The sequence below is a fragment of the Lithobates pipiens genome, unplaced genomic scaffold, assembly GCF_037356315.1.
Source record: "Lithobates pipiens isolate NorthernLeopardFrog02 unplaced genomic scaffold, aLitPip1_a1.2 Scaffold_13, whole genome shotgun sequence".
Taxonomy (NCBI): Eukaryota; Metazoa; Chordata; class Amphibia; order Anura; family Ranidae; genus Lithobates; species Lithobates pipiens.
Window position 1 is genome coordinate 239940769 of NW_027507718.1, and position 12809 is coordinate 239953577.

Here is a 12809-nt window from a genome sequence, read left to right on the forward strand (position 1 = left end):
GTGACCCGCCCCTTACGATATCACAGTACCGGGGATGCTGGGACTGTGATGTCATAAGGGGCAGGGATCACCGTGTGACATCACCCGATGGCCCCGCCCCTTATGCCTATATAAATCGCTGCATACCGTGTCCACGGCATTACAGCGGGAGAGAGCGCTGTGTCAATATCGGAAGAACAGAAGAAGGAAGAAGAAGAAGACGGCATCGATGGCAACAACGACGACAAAGGAGAAAGCCGGGTGTTCTGCTAGCAAAAGGAGATAACAGAGGAGCCCAGCAAGAAGAACAGGAAAGTGCGGAGAAGTCGGAAGAAGACCCCCAAAGTTGGGGGAAGACCCCCGGATGGCGACAACGATGACGAAGGAGAAAGCCAGGCTCCTCCAAGCCCCGATAGACCCCCGGAGCTGCCTAATAAACTACTTTAAAAAACCTGTGTAGTGTGTTTTTTTTATTGACACTTTTTCCCCCAAGGTGAATGGGTAGGGGTACGATGTACCCCATACTCATTCACATAGGGTGTGGGGCCATTATCTGGGGCCCCCTTATTAAAGGGGGCTCATGGATTCTGAGAAGCCCCCGCCCGCTGACCCGACAACCAACGGCCAGGGTTGTTGGGGAAGGGGCCCTTGTCCTCATCAACATGGGGACAAGGTACTTTGGGGTGGGGGGCACCCCTTCCCCAAAGCACCCACCCCCCCATGTTGAGGGCATGCGACCTCAGAGGGGGTGCTTGCTCGTCCCCACCTCCTTTCCTGACCGGCCGGGCTACGTGCTCAGATAACGGTCTGGTATAGACATACCAGGCGACGGGGCTCGCAAGGTGTCAATCTCGCCGATGGAGGCAACGAGATTGACTTCCTTCTCTAGTCCCGTCGTACCTGAAGTCACGTTCAAAATGAATGGACTTTAGTCTATGTGTGGGCAAGTCCTTTCATTTGGAAAGTCCGGCGGACCTCCGCCAAAAGTCCGGTGGACTGTCCGCCGGACCTAGTCCACCCGAAAGTCCGTTTGTGTGTGGTCATGTGTGTGCAAGTCCGCTCGTTCGGAAAGTCCGGCGAACCTCCTCTGCAAAGTCCGGCGGATTAAGTCTGCCGGATAGTCTGATCGTGTGTACACGGCATTAGAAAGAGTGTAGGATAGAGTCAGATTGTGACTGTAGCATTTGTAAGGGAACAGGGTGCAGGGGGCAGGTGGTTAGGTGGATGTTAGAGAAAAGTTTAGCAACCTCCTCTATAGTGGCAGGGTTGATCGAAGGAAGTAATGATTGTACCTGTGGACATGTAGTGCTAAGTGGAGAAGGTATATGTACAGCTGAGATCTCCTCAATAGTGATGGACGAACTTCCGACGGGACGTTTCACGAACGCGGACCGCGAACGCGGCCGATAGTTCGCGAACCGGAACGTTCGCTGTGGGCCCCATTGACTTCAATGGGAGGCGAACTTCGCAAACCTACAGGTCAAATTTGCAGCCACAAAATAATTAATAGCTGTGCAAACATAGTCCCACCACATGGCCAATGACATAACACATGTATGAGGTGAATCTGGGATCGACAACTACAAGCATTCTTTTTTTATATTGGAAATTGTTGTGACAATTCAGGACTGTGGAGCGCATGAAGGCAATGGAGGAGAGGGAAGGTCAGGGTAGGCAAAGAGGGTGCAGGAGATGATCACCAGCAGCGTGGCATACAGCAATGACACCTGCACCGTGATAGAGCCATCTGACAACAGCACCGTGATAGAGAGCACTGACATCAGCAGCGTGACATAAAGCACTAACACTAGCACCGTGATATACAGCACTGACAGCAGCACCGTGATAGAGAGCACTGACATCAGCAACGTGACATAAAGCACTAACACCAGCACTGTGATATACAGCACTGACAGCAGCACCGTGATAGAGAGTACTGACATCAGCACCGTGATATACAGCACTGACACCTGCACCGTAAGCAGCCCCGGGAGGAAGTCAGCATACCACAGGGATGGTGGGAGCGCCTCATAATGAGCATAGCACAGGGATGGTGGGAGCCCCTCATAATGAGCATAGCACAGGGATGGTGGGAGCCCCTCATAATAAGCAGCCCCAGGAGGATGTCAGAATAGCACAGGGATGGTGGGAGCCCCTCATAATAAGCAGCCCCAGGAGGATGTCAGAATAGCACAGGGATGGTGGGAGCCCCTTATAATAAGCAGCCCCAGGAGGATGTCAGCATAGCACAGGGATGGTGGGAGCCCCTCATAATAAGCAGCCCCAGGAGGAAGTCAGCACAGCACAGGGATGGTGGGAGCCCCTCATAATAAGCAGCCCCAGGAGGAAGTCAGCACAGCACAGGGATGGTGGGAGCCCCTCATAATGAGCATAGCACAGGGATGGTGGGAGCACCTCAAAATATGCACAGCAGAGGTACAGCCCCAGGAGAAAGTCAGCACAGGGATGGTGGGAGCCCCTCATAATATGCACAGCAGAGGTACAGCCCCAGGAGGATGTCAGCACAGCACAGGGATGGTGGGAGCCCCTCATAATAAGCAGCCCCAGCAGAAATATGACACCGCTCAACCTCTTCAAAGAGGAGGGTACGGGCATATAGTACAGTGTGCTTTTTTTGGACAAGGAAGTGAGCCAAATGAAGAAAGAAGGTCTCTGTGCTCGATTAAAAAAATTGTTTATAGACATATACATGGTCTACTGGTCACATGTGTTAAATTCCTCCGAGATCCATGCCTCATTAATTTTTAGAAATGTGAGGTAGTTAACACTGTTGTGAGCTAGGCGCTGAACGTCCTTTCGGACAGGACACTGGATGAGGGGCAAGCCAACAGTTCGATTGCAAATTGGGCAAGCTCTGGCCAGAGGTCAAGCCTGCCCACCCAGTAGTCCAGGGGCTCATCACTCCTCAGAGCGTCCACATCGGCCGTTAACCCGATGTAGTCGGACACCTGACGGTCTAGGCATTCCCTGATGCTGGATCCGGTTGACACCTGTCGATGGGTCGGCTGAAAAATTTACCTCATATCCGAAGTCACCAACACATCTTCAAACCGGCCTCTTCTTGCAGGCGCTGTTGGATTGGTACCCGCAACTCCTTCTCTGGGAGTGGGAATTGCTCCTCTGCCAGCGCACGCAAAGGCAGAATGCAGCATTTCTCGAAGCAAGGCCTGGAAGTGCTCCATTCTGCCAGCCCTCTGTGACGGCGGTAACATTTCCGCCATTTTGTGTTTGTATCGGGGGTCTATGTACGTTGCCACCCAGTACTGGTCCTTGACCCTTATGCTTTTTATACGGGGGTCCCTATTAACCACTTGCCAACCGCCGCACGACGATGTACGTCGACAGAATGGCACGGGCAGGCATATGGGCATACATGTACGTCCCTGCCTTCCCGCGGGTGGGGGGCCCGATCGGGCCCCCACCCCCGGTGCCAGCGGCGGTCGGTTTTTGTTCAGAAGCGATCCGGGATGAGGGGGCGGCCATTCATTCATGGCCACCCCCTCTCGATCGCTCCTGACGAATGGAAGTGAGGCGTGACATCACTTCCTCTCCTGTAATGTAAACACAGGAGAGGAAGTGATGTAATCTCTCCTCCGTGTCGGTATTTTTCGTTCCGGCACCGAGGAGAGAGGATCGGTGAGTTGCACCAACACGACACTTCACAGTAGAACATGCCAGGCACACTCACACCCCCCCTTCACCCCCCGATCACCCCCCCAATCACCCCTGCCCCCCCAGTCACAGTGACACCAATAGCATTTTTTTATTTTTTTTTTATTTTTTTTTTGCATTGGTGTCATTTGTGACTGTAAAAGGTAGGTATTTAGGTTCGCCGCAGCTTTTTATAGCGCCAGGGACCCCCATATACTACCGCATAAAGCCCCCTGATTGCCCCCTAATTAACCCTTTCACCAGTGATCACCATATAACTGTTACAGGTGACGCTGGTTGGTTAGTTATTTTTTTAAAGTTTCAGGGCACCCGCCATTTATTACCTAATAAAGGTTTAACCCCCTGATCACGCGGCGGGTGTCATTTGTGACTGTAATAACTGTTAGGGCAGTTAGGGTTAGCCCCCTTTAGTTCTAAGGTACCCCCCTAACCCCCCCAATAAAGGTTTAACCCCGTGATCACCCCCCGTCGCCAGTGTCACTAAGGCTGGGTTCACATTGCAGCAGTTTATGAGAACGGATGTGATTCGCACCGCACTGCAGTGCAAATCACATCGGATCTCTGTGTGATTCGAGTTCAGCCATACAGATAGTATGGCTGAATTCGCGCCGCACCCGCCGCAAACTCGCACGGGACCCTTTTTTTGGTCCGCAGCAGAATCGGATCGCATGGGTGTTCACACCATGCGATCCGAGTTTGCAGATCGCACTGCGATATGCGAACTGATCTGGGGGTGTCATTAACATTTCACTGACACTCCCAGCAGTTCGCATAGGGCAGTGTGAACTGCCGCCGGGAGGCATGCGATGCGGGAACCCGCCGCGGATTTGTGGCGTTCCCGCATCGCTCCAGTGTGAACCCAGCCTAATAAGCGATCGTTTTTCTGATCGCTGTATTAGTGTCACAGATGACGCTAGTTAGGCAGGTAGGTATTTAGGTTCGCCGCAGCTTTTTATAGCGCCAAGGACCCCCATATACTACCGCATAAAGCCCCCTGATTGCCCCCTAGTTAACCCTTTCACCAGTGATCACCATATAACTGTTACAGGTGACGCTGGTTGGTTAGTTATTTTTTTATAGTTTCAGGGCACCCGCCATTTATTACCTAGTCTCACTAGTGTACCCCTAAATTTAGGGGTGTCTACTTTCCAAAATGGGGTCATTTGGGGGGGTTTGTGCCATCTTGGCATTTTATGGCCTTCAAAACTGTAACGCCCTTAGAAAGCCTGAAGGTGATGCTTGGTTTTCGGGGCCCCGTACGCGGCTAGGCTCCCAAAAAGTCCCACAGATGTGGTATCCCCGTACTCAGGAGAAGCAGCAGAATTTATTTTGGGGTGTCATTTCACATATGCCCATGGCATGCGTGAGCAATATATCATTTAGTGACAACTTTGTGAAAAAATAAAATAAAAATAAAAAGTTTGTAATTTTCCCGCAACTTGTGGCAAAATATAAAATATTCCATGGACTCAACATGCCTCTCAGCAAATAGTTTGGGGTGTCTACTTTCTAAAATGGGGTCATTTGTGGGGGTTTTGTGCCATCTTGGCATTTTATGGCCTTCAAAACTGTAATAGGTAGTGAGGAGTGAAGTCAAATATTTACGCCCTTAGAAAACCTGAAGGCGGTTCTTGGCTTTCGGGGCCCCGTACGCGGCTAGGCTCCCAAAAAGTCCCACATATGTGGTATCCCCGTACTCAGGAGAAGCAGCAGAATTTATTTTGGGGTGTCATTTCACATATGCCCATAGCATGTGTGAGCAATATATCATTTAGTGACAACTTTGTGTAAAAAAAAAAATATATATTTTTTTTGTCATTATTCAATCGCTTGAGGCAAAAAAATAAAATATTCAATGGGCTCAACATGCCACTTATCAATTTCCTTAGGGGGTCTACTTTCCAAAATGGGGTCATTTGGGGGGGTTTTGTACTGCCCTGCCATTTTAGCACCTCAAGAAATGAGATAGGCAGTCGTAAACTAAAAGCTGCGTAAATTCCAGAAAACGTACCTTAGTTTGTAGATGTGACAACTTTTGCGCAAACCAATAAATATACAGTTATTGACTTTTTTTTACCAAAGACATGTGGCTGAATACATTTTGGCCTAAATGTATGACTAAAATTGAGTTTATTGGATTTTTCTAATAACAAAAAGTAGAAAATATCATTTTTTTTCAAAATTTGCGGTCTTTTTACGTTTATATCGCAAAAAAAAAAATTGCAGAGGCAATCAAATACCATCAAAAGAAAGCTCTATTTGTGGGAAGAAAAGGACGCAAATTTTGTTTGGGTACAACATTGCATGACCGCGCAATTACCAGTTAAAGCAGCGCAGTGCCAAATTGTAAAAAGACCTCTGGTCATTGACCAGCAAAATGGTCCGGTCTGAAAGTGGTTAAAACACTGGAGCATGAAGGCCCCCATTTGCACTGGAAGCGGTGTGGTGGTCTGGCTCCTGCTCATCATCCAGGATAATGTTGTCCTCTTCATTCTCCTCTCCCCATCCACACACAACAGGGATCCCAGAAAGGTTTAAAGCATGCTCTTCTTGCTTCTCCTCATCCGCCCCGGCACCATCCTCCTCTGACTCCTCTTCAGACTCCTGTTGTTGACCTGTCTCAGATAGAGTAGCCCCCCCTGGGAATTCATCCAGCATTGCGACTTCCTCATCTTCCCGCTCCTGCTCCCCCACAGCTTGATCAATGACACGACGCAATGCACGCTCCATAAAGAAGGCATAAGGTACCATGTCACTGATGGCACCATGGCTGTGACTGACCAGTTTGGTGATCTCCTCAAATGGCCGCAGAAGTCTGCATGCGTCGCGCATGAGCAGCCACTGGCCCGGTGAAAAAACCCCCAGCTCCCCAGAACCTGTTCTGCCGCAGAGTTCATACAGGTAGACGTTAACTGCACGTTTCTGCTGGAGCAGCCTATCAAGCATATAGAAGGTTGAGTTCCATCGCGTCGGGCAATCGCAAATAAAACGTCTGACCGGCAGATTGTGTCGCCGCTGAATGTCAGCAAGGCGAGCCATGGCCGTGTAAGATCTTCTGAAATGGGTCGAGATTTTCCTTGCCTGCCGCAAGATGTCCTGGACCCCAGGGTATTTGACAAGGAATCACTGCACGACCAAGTTTAAGACGTGTGCCATGCATGGCACGTGCGTGATTTTGCCCTGTTTCAATGCGCTAAGCAGATTGGCACTGTTGTCACACACCACTTTACCAACTGTCAAATTGAGCGGTGTTAGCCACTGATCTGCCTGTGAACGCAAAGCTGAAAAGAGTGCCGGGCCAGTGTGACTCTTGGCTTCCAGGCACAACAGACGCAGCACGGCATGGCAACGTCTCACCTGGCATGTCGAATAGGTTCTGGGGAGCTTGGGCGGCGCAGCGGAAGAGACGCTAGCAGCGGAAAAGGAGGAGTGAGCCGAGGAGGAGAGGGAGGAGGATGGAGTAGGAGGAGGAGGAGAAGAAGAGTCAGGCCTGCATGCAATCCGTGGCGGTAAAACCAAATCTACACGGGTGCCACGGGTTACATACTTGACGGCCGTCAGAAGGTTCACCCAGTGGGCAGTAAAAGTGATATACCTTCCCTGCCCGTGTTTGCTAAACCACGTGTCTGTGGTCAGATGTATCTTGGCACCGACACTGTGTGCCAGAGATACATTCACTTGCCGCTGAACATGGCCATATAGCTCTGGGATGCCCTTCTCTGAGAAATACTTCCTTCCTGGGACCTTCCATTGTGGTGTTCCAATGGCCACAAATTTGCGAAAGGCCTCTGAGTCCACCAGTTTATATGGCAGTAGTTGGCGGGCTATCAGTTCTGACAAGCCAGCCATCAACCGTTGGGCAAGAGGGTTATCCGGCATCATCATTTTTTACGCTCGAACATTAGGCCCACGGAAGCCTGCCTTTTTGCAGAAAAACGTGAGCTTGGCGTGATCGAAGGTGGAGTGGAGGACAATTGGGAGGAGAGAGGAGAAGGAGAAGTAGAAGACGAGGCTGGACGGTGAGAGCCTGGAGTGTGGCTTTGTGTGTTCCGTTGCTCCCACTGGGCTCGTGTTGGCTGCTCATGTGCCTTCTTAAGGCGGTCGTCCCTAGGTGAGTGTTGGGCTTACCACGACTAATGCGTTGACTGTAAAGATTGCAGATGGCAACGCTATTGTCAGCAGCGTTAAAAAAAGCCCACACTGCGGAGCCATGTGCCGGTGTCCTGGGAGCGCCAGATGTGACCGTACATGGTCGATGACTCGCTCCTGATACATTTGCAGTCTGCTTTGTCCCTCCTGTGCAATGTAAGTTATTCCTGCTTCTCCTCCCTATCTGCTGGTCCATATCTCCCTCTGAACTCCCCTCCTCTTCCTCTCTTGTGGGCACCCACGTGACATCACTAGACACGTCATCATCGACGTCACCTTACCCACCGCTATAAGTAGAGATCTCGGAGTAGGCAGCAACACTGGGGACACCAGGGACCAACCTCCTCCTTGGGCTGATCTGGGTACTGTCGTCAGACTGCTGAGTAGCGGTTGTTGCTACCTCCTCTTCCTGATCCAATACCAAGAGTGGCTGCGCATCAGAAATGTCTTGATATGGATCGGAAAATAATTCCTGTGACTCAAGCGGAAGGTATGTGGTGGTGGTGGTGGTGTTGTTGGTGGTAGTGTCTTTGAGGGTGCAGATCGAGAGGATGAGGAGGGTGCAGAAGAGTAAGGCTGAGTGAGCCACTCAACCAAGTCTGGTGCATCCTTTAAAGTAATTGAACGCACCTTCTGCAACTTCCCACTTTGGCTCAAGCCTGTTGCTCCTGCCCTACCCCTACCACCCCTGCGGAAGGGCCTGCCTCTTCCTCTGCCCTCTGCCTGTCATTTTTTAAATGACCCTGTGACAAAACTCTCAGTCCCTATACCGATGAAGGACTGCTGCAGTATAGGGCAGCGGTCAGCAGTAGTGCACCTCAACCCTATGTATTGTGGACCTATACCAGTCCTTATAGAATAGCAGGCTGTACCTCACTCAACCCTATGTACTGTAGTACCCTATACCTTACCAGTCCTTATAAGGACCTTTGTGGACCAAGTAGATTGTGTGTGAGTGATTAGCAGACTGTACGTCAGTCCCTATACCGATGAAGGACTGCTGCAGTATAGGGCAGCGGTCAGCAGTAGTGCACCTCAACCCTATGTATTGTGGACCTATACCAGTCCTTATAGAATGGCAGACTGTACCTCACTCAACCCTATGTACTGTAGCACCCTAGACAGACCAAGTTACCAGTCCTTATAAGGACCTTTGTGCAACAAGTAGGTTGTGTGTGAGTGATTAGCAGACTGTACGTCAGTCCCTATACCGATGAAGGACTGATGCAGTATAGGGCAGCGGTCAGCAGTAGTGCACCTCAACCCTATGTATTGTGGACCTATACCAGTCCTTATAGAATAGCAGACTGTACCTCACTCAACCCTATGTACTGTAGTACCCTATACCTTACCAGTCCTTATAAGGACCTTTGTGGAACAAGTAGGTTGTGTGAGTGATTAGCAGACTGTACGTCAGTCCCTATACTGATGAAGGACTGCTGCAGTATAGGGCAGCGGTCAGCAGTAGTGCACCTCAACCCTATGTATTGTGGACCTATACCAGTCCTTATAGAATGGCAGACTGTACCTCACTCAACCCTATGTACTGTAGCACCCTAGACAGACCAAGTTACCAGTCCTTATAAGGACCTTTGTGCAACAAGTAGGTTGTGTGTGAGTGATTAGCAGACTGTACGTCAGTCCCTATACCGATGAAGGACTGATGCAGTATAGGGCAGCGGTCAGCAGTAGTGCACCTCAACCCTATGTATTGTGGACCTATACCAGTCCTTATAGAATAGCAGACTGTACCTCACTCAACCCTATGTACTGTAGTACCCTATACCTTACCAGTCCTTATAAGGACCTTTGTGGAACAAGTAGGTTGTGTGAGTGATTAGCAGACTGTACGTCAGTCCCTATACTGATGAAGGACTGCTGCAGTATAGGGCAGCGGTCAGCAGTAGTGCACCTCAACCCTATGTATTGTGGACCTATACCAGTCCTTATAGAATGGCAGACTGTACCTCACTCAACCCTATGTACTGTAGCACCCTAGAAAGACCAAGTTACCAGTCCTTATAAGGACCTTTGTGGAACAAGTAGTTTGTGTGTGAGGGATTAGCAGACTGTACGTCAGTCCCTATACCGATGAAGGACTGCTGCAGTATAGGGCAGCGGTCAGCAGTAGTGCACCTCAACCCTATGTATTGTGGACCTATACCAGTCCTTATAGAATAGCAGACTGTACCTCACTCAACCCTATGTACTATAGTACCCTATACCTTACCAGTCCTTATAAGGACCTTTGTGAAACAAGTAGGTTGTGTGAGTGATTAGCAGACTGTACGTCAGTCCCTATACCGATGAAGGACTGCTGCAGTATAGGGCAGCGGTCAGCAGTAGTGCACCTCAACCCTATGTATTGTGGACCTACACCAGTCCTTATAGAATGGCAGACTGTACCTTACTCAACCCTATGTACTGTAGCACAATAGACAGACCAAGTTACCAGTCTTTATAAGGACCTTTGTGGAACAAGTAGGTTGTGTGTGAGTGATTAGCAGACTGTACATCAGTCCCTATACCGACGAAGCACTGCTGCAGTATAGGGCAGCGGTCAGCAGTAGTGCACCTCAACCCTATGTATTGTGGACCTATACCAGTCCTTATAGAATGGCAGACTGTACCTCACTCAACCCTATGTACTATAGCACCCTACAACAGGTTATTACCAGTCCTTATAAGGAGCTTTGTGGAACAAGTAGGTTGTGAATGATTAGCAGACTGCAGCAGAAGGGCAGCAGTCAAGTATAATATTCTTTCTATATTTGGAAGAAAGAATATTATATGTGTACAAGCCTATTACCATACCACTGATACCAGTCCTGAAAAGAACCTTTGTGGACCTAATATAGTAACAGCTACTGATTAAACTGACCCTCACTGCCTCACACACTGCTTCCTGCCCGTCCCTATATAAACTGACAAAACAGAGGCTACTGGAACAATAACTGGAATAGCACTTTTGTGGACCTGATAGTAACAGCTAATGACTAAACTGACTGTCCCTACAGCAGACACACCGTCCTGTCCCTTTCTCTAAACTGACAAAAGACACTCAGGCTGCTGCAACAATCAGTAGCACAGCAAACCTATATACACCTAACACCTATACCAGTCCTGAAAAGAACTTTTGTGTACCAAATAGCTAGCAATTTGGGTCACTACAATCTCTCCCTGCTCCACGCAGCAACCTCTCCCTATAGTGACAGAAGAAAGAATGTAAAAAGTCAGCCGGATCGGGTCTATTTATAAGTTAGGGGGAATGTCCAAGTGTCCATGTGCTGTAATGTCTCAATTGGCTCTCCTGTACCCCATGATGGATGTGTCATCATAAGTCAAAGTTCTTTTACACAGTAAACACGGAAGTCCGCCGGGCGAACGGCGCCAATAGTCCGCCGAACGGGCGGACCGCCAACAGCCGAAATTCGCAGCGAAACGACCGCCGGGCGAACCGTTCGGCCATCACTACTCCTGAAGTATCAATCCTATGTTGGAAGTGATTGTAGGATGTATCAGGCCGCATACACACGCGCGGACTGTTCGCCCAACTTTGTCCGCTGAACAGTGTTTGGGCGGACAGTCCGCTCGTGTGTGGGCTTTCAGCGGACAGTTTCAGCGGACAGTTTGACGGACAAGGTTTTTCGGAAATTCTGTAAAACTGTCCGCTGAAACCTTGTTTCAGCGAACAGTCCGCTCGTGTGTAGGCTTGTTCGTCAAACAAAGTTGCGCGCATGCTCAGAAAGTATTTTCACGCCGAAAGCTATAATGCAGTGTATAGGACGTCGTATTTTTCGTCCCGTCGTACGTGCCGTTCACGTCATCGCGCACGGTTTCAGCAAACTGTTCGTTCGTCGTGTGTGGCCATGTCCGTCCATGCTAAGTTTGAGCGGACTGTTTGCCGAAACTGTTGGACGGACAAAGTTGGGCGAACAGTCCGCGCGTGTGTACGCGGCCTTACTGTGTAAATAATGTATATATGTACCCTTACTTCCTCTATGGGCCAGTGGATATTACAGCCATTATACCCTTATACTTTTACAAATAACTCCCGGCAGGTATGTGTGAAAATCACATACACATGTCGGCTGCTCCTGTCTCATTTCTAATAATAAAAAAAAAAATATATATATATATATATATATATATATATATATATATATAGTACACCTCTCACATTTTTGGAAATATTTTATTATATCTTTTCATGTGACAAGACTGAAGAAATGATATTTTGCTACAATGTAAAGTAGTGAGTGTACAGCTTGTATAACAGTGTAAATTTGCTGTCCCCTCAAAATAACTAAACACACAGCCATTAATGTCTAAACCACTGGCAACAAGAGTGAGTACACTTCTATGTGAAAATCTGCAAATTGGACCCGATTAGCCATTTTCTCTCCTCATGTGACTCGTTAGTGTTACAAGGTCTCAAGTGTGAATGGGGAGCAGGTTTGTTAAATTTGGTGTTATCGCTCTCACTCTCTCATACTGGTCACTGGAAGTTTAACATGGCACCTCATGGCAAATAACTCTAGGATCGGATAAAAAGAATTGTTGCTCTACATAAAGATGGCCTAGGCTATAAGAAGATTGCCAAGATTGCCAAGAAGATTGCCAAGACCCTGAAACTGATCTGCAGCACAGTGACCAAGACCAAGACCATACAGCAGTTTAACAGGACAGGTTCCTCTCAGAACAGGCCTCACCATGGTTGACCAAAGAAGTTGCGTGCAAATGCTCAACAGCATATCCAGAGGTTGTCTTTGGGAAAAATACGTATGTGTGCTGCCAGCATTTCTGCAGAGGTTGAAGGGGTTGGGTTTCAGCCTGTCAGTGTTCAGACCATACGTCTGCATGGCTGTCATCCCAGAAGGAAGCCTCTTCTAAAGATGTTGCACAAGAAAGCCCACAAACAGTTTCTCAAAGACACGCAGACGAAGGACATGGAATATTGGAACCATGTCCTGTGGTCTGATGAGACC